This window comes from Belonocnema kinseyi, chromosome 4 (assembly GCF_010883055.1).
Source record: "Belonocnema kinseyi isolate 2016_QV_RU_SX_M_011 chromosome 4, B_treatae_v1, whole genome shotgun sequence".
NCBI classification, from domain to species: Eukaryota; Metazoa; Arthropoda; class Insecta; order Hymenoptera; family Cynipidae; genus Belonocnema; species Belonocnema kinseyi.
Window position 1 is genome coordinate 2,941,639 of NC_046660.1, and position 5,230 is coordinate 2,946,868.

The window sequence follows — 5,230 nt, forward strand, 5'->3', positions numbered from 1 at the left end:
AATAAGCGTGAATAACAATTGTTTAAATTCCTTACAAAAAATGAATTGAAATTCGGATATCTAAATAGTTTGTTGAAAATTCGTTCTTTTTCGATTGAAATTTAAAAAAAAATGGAAATGTAACTAATCTATTATTATTTATTGAAAATTTACCGTTTTTAGACATAAATTCAACAATCTGGTTCAAAACTCAACTGTTTCGTTGAAAATTTGTCTTTTTGGATTAAAAAATAAATGTTTATTTTCAATTGAACTTTTTGTTTCAAATTTATATTTTAAGGTTTTATATTCCTCAATTTTATGCTTATTTTCAAATTTAACCTCCTTTCTGAGAATTTTTTCTTTTTGATTTTGAAATTAATTTGTATTGTAGGAATTTATCTTTTTTGGTGAAAAATGGAAACTTTGTTTGTTCAAATATAAACCATCGCATTTTCCTTTAAGATTGAACCGTTTTGGTTAAACTTGACTTTTTTCAATTTGAAATATAAAACTCTTTTGTTTTTGTTATAAAATGTAGACCAATTTTTTTAGATTAAGAACTCCGCTACTTGATGTGAAGTTAAACTTCTTGGTTGAACATTATTTTTTTTTGAAGGGATATCATTTCAGTTGAAAATTCCACCAGTTTTTAAAATAATTAATTATTTTGTTGAAAATTTAATTAGTTTGTTCAAAATTTAACTTTTGTCAAAAATTCGTGTTTTTGGCTTGAAAAATTTTAATTTTTGATTTAAAATTTTTTTAGAAAAATTAACTTTTTGTTTCAAAATTTATATTTTAGCGTTAAAAATGCAACTGTTTTTCTAGAGAATTCGCCTTTTCTGTTCAAAAATCTAGCAATTTGATAGAATTTTGTTCCTCACTTTACTGAAAAATCATTCATGGATAAAAATTAAACTAATTTGATGAAATTTTTCTCTTTGGTTTGAAAATTTTTTTCTTGTAGAAATTTGTTCGTTTTTTTTTTATTGCAAATTAATCCGTTTTGGTTGTGGATTCAACTATTTTCTTAAAAATCGGTCTTTTCTGGTAGAACTCAACTGTTTTTGTAATAAAATTAAATAAATTCTACTACTTGTTAGAAAGTTAAAATTCTTTGTTAAGAATGATTTTGTAAAAAAATCAATTATTTGGTCAAAAATGCAACTTTTGTAGTTGAAAGCCAAGCAAAAATTTGGCCTTAAAAGGGAAGTAGGTAGATTCAAGCTTTGTGGGATCATATGGGATATTTATAAAATGAAAGGATCATTTTCTACAAAAAAATTATTTTTAAACAAAATACGTAAAATTTCAACGTAATAGTTGAATTTTCAATTTTAAAAAAGACAAATTTTCAGCCCAATTGTTGAATTTTTAACTAAAAAAGATCAATTTTCAAATATAAATGTAACAATTAAATTATTAATTGGAAAAATAAAAAAAAGGATGAATGTTTAAACATAAATATTAATTTTCTACAAAACCGAACAATTTTCCACAAAGTAAATCAGTTTGCAAACAAAAATTTCAAGCTTCAAATAAGAAGCATTAATTTTGACCAAAATAGTTTCATTTTCAACCAAAAAAGAGAACATTTCAATCAAAAATAGAATTATTGAATGTTCCGTTGAAAATCTAATTCTTAATTTTTAAAAACGTATTTTCAGCAAAATAGTTAAATTTCCTATTAGAATGGTCGATTTTTAGTTTAAAAAAAAAATTATTTTCGACAAAGTATTAACGTGAATTTTGAAATAAAATGATAAATCTCTAAACCATAGAATTAATTTTTAACAAAAGAGTTTAACTTCTAATAGCAAGTAGTTAAATTTTTAACTAAAAAGAGATAAATTCGCAATGAACAATGTAACAATATTTTCTATCATAATGAGAAAAACTACTTGAAGAACATTTGTTTGTTTTTTTTTTTTTGAAAGAGAGAACTTTTATATTCTGATGAATTCCCAATTGGAACAGGTATTTTTTAAACTCTTTCCTTCTAAATCGGAACCATAATTCTTTTTTAAAAAAATGCATGTTTTATTTCAAAAATTCCCTGTTCCAAGTGAAATTATATTTCTTTAGGGAAAGACCCTGTCCTAAAATAAAGACGATAATTATTTTCTAAAATTCCCTGTTCAACTAAGAAAAATCTGACGATGAAAAAAATTGAAAAACGTTTTTCTTCTAATGAAAATAATAAAAATTTCTTCTCTCAAAAAATATAGATAAAAATTCAAAAAATCAAACTTAAGGAACGTTGAGTTCTTTAAATCAGATGCTCACCTTTTTTTAAATCAAATTTTGGCTCATTTGCCAATTTTTTCCAGTCAGTTGAATTCACGGTGAATTCCCGGCTTCCCGGTCAAATCGCTACCCAGATAATTATCACGCTTAATAATTATCATTATAATTATAGTATCTGATTCAAAATTTAATTTTTCAGTTCATCGTCCTCTCCGTCCTCGTGGCAGTTGCCAATGCCGGAAACATCGCAGCTCCTTTGAGTTATGCCGCTCCAGTAGGCGCGCCCTTGGCTTATTCGACCGGCTTTGCAGCTCCCGTTGTGAAAACTCTTTCTGCGGGCCCAGCTGTTTACTCTGGCCTAGTTCCTCAGTACGCTCAATACGCCGCCTACGCTGCCGCCCCAGTTGTCAAAGCGCCAGTTGCCTACGCTGCTAATCCAGTTGCATATGCATCAGCGCCCCTCGCCTACGCTTCAGCGCCCCACTACGGATACGCCGGCGCCCCTCTGACCGCTCCTTTAGGATACCACGCCAAAATCGCAGCGCCTCTACAGTATTCTGCACCCATCTACGGCTAATTTCATAATCACTCTTATTTATTTCATATCACAAATTTTCATTAAAAAACTTTAAAAATTCTATACTCTGTCTTTTTATTTATGATGTCACCACAAAGGAATGGTAAGGATTGGTACCATCTTTTGTGTTTTGTGAGGAGAGGTGGGAAGAGCAACGTCCGAGAATTCGTCCATTTTTGCAACAAACGGAAACCCGTGAGCAGTCCCGTGGACATGCGCAGTGCTTTTTACGCAGTCACGTGTTATACAGACGCCAGTTCGCATGAGCGGGAGTCTGCTTACAAGTTTCCATTCCTGGCAAACATTAACGAATTCTAGACTTTGCTTATATTACTCCTCACTTATAGGGATACTTCTCCTAGAGATTCTCTAAGTAGAGCAGAGCTGCCAGATCGAGCCTGATATTTACCCCCACCATACCTACCGTTTGGAAGCCGCAAAGCAGAAGGTGCATGATTACCACTGTGACTTCGTATGTAAGCCGAAAATGCACGATTCGACTTCGGTTCCCTGCTGTACGATGATTGTCGATCTGACAGTTTCGGAAGACTTCGGTTGTCTTCTATTTATATCTCGATCCCCATTTGAAAGAAATGGAAGAGATTGGCGAATTTAATGTTTCGCGTGATTCTTCATTTCATGCACGAGTCGATTTTGAGGTTATGTTTTTCAGATGTAAATAGTATGATTATTATTACTACTATATATATTATTAATGTTAATATTATAATTATAAAATATAACATTAATTTTAATTAATAGTTGACTAACTTTTAATAGAAATAGTTAAACTTTTAACTAAAATAATTAGTTTTCTGAAAAAAAAACTTGAATAAGAAGATGAATTTTCTTGTAGTTAAAAGAAATTAATGTTTCAATCAAAACAAACAAAAAGTATTCAGCAAAATAGTTAAATTTTCAGAAAAGCAATTTTTCAACTAATTTGATAAATTGTCGAAAAAAAACTAAATTTTTCACAAAGCAGTTCCACTTTCAACCAGAAAAATTGAAAAAAATAGTTGGAATTCTTTGAAAGTGCTTTAAATTATTGAAATTAATTGAAAATTCCTTAAAATGTTTTAAAACATCCTAAGATATTTAAAATCCTTTAAAATCTCTTGAAATTTTGCAAAGATCTTGAAAATTCTTGGCAAATTTTAAAAATACCTTAAAATATTTTAAATCCTTTAAAATCACATACTAAATAATTGAAATCAATTGAAAATTCCTTAGAATCTAGGAAAATGTCCTAAGACGTATCAAATCCTTTGAAATCTCATATTAAATTACTGTAATAAATTGAAAATTCCTTATAACCTTTTAAAATACTCTCAAATATTTCAAAACCTTCAAAATCTTTTGAAAAATCTTGACGTCTTTTTAAGATTTTTAAGGTAATTTGAAGTTTTTTTTAAACAACCTTGATATAATTAATAAAATTCTTTGAAATTCCTTTAATTTTTAAAAATGAATTAAAAATTCAGTGAAATCTTTTTAAACATCCTAAAATCTTTTGAGAAACTCGAAATCTTTTAAATATTATTAAGGTACTTCGGAGTTTTTTTCAACAACCCTGCTACAATTTTTTTAATTCGTTGAAATTTTTTTAAATTATAAAAATGAATTAAAAATTCATTGAAACGTTTTTAAACATTCTAAAATATATAAAATCCTTTAAAATCTTTTGAAATCTATTGAAAATTCCTTGAAAATTTAAAAATACCCTAAACAAAAAAATATATATATATATATTTATAATTTATTTATTTAACGTTTTGAAATTCTTCTTTCTTTTAATTTCAATCTGAAACTTTACAAAATTTCAAAAGATTTCAAAATATTAGTAAGGACAGTAATTTAATATGATATTTTGAAGGATTTGAAATATTTCAGGGAATTTTCAAAATTTCAAGGAATTTTCAAAAGCTTAAAAAAATGTCAAGAAATTTCAAAAGATTTTTAATATTTGTGAATGTTTTAAAAGATGTCTAAGAATTTTCAATTTATTTGTACTATTTACAGGAATTTCAAAAAATTAAAAAATGTTCAGAAGGCTTATTTTTAAAATTTTCAAAGTAATTTAGAAATCCTAAAAAAAAGTCCGAGGCATTTCAAAAGATTTTGAAGGTTTAAAAATGCTTGAGAGTATTTAAAAAGATTCCATGGAATTTTTATTGATTACAGTAATTTAATATGATATTTGGAAGGATTTGAAATATTTCAGGGAATTTTCAAAAGCTTAAAAAAATGTCAAGAAATTTCAAAAGATTTTTAATATTTGTGAATGTTTTAAAAGATGTCTAAGAATTTTCAATTTATTTGTACTGTTTACAGGAATTTCAAAAAATTAAAAAATGTTTAGAAGGCTTATTTTTAAAATTTTCAAAGTAATTTAGAAATCCTAAAAAAAAGTCCGAGGCATTT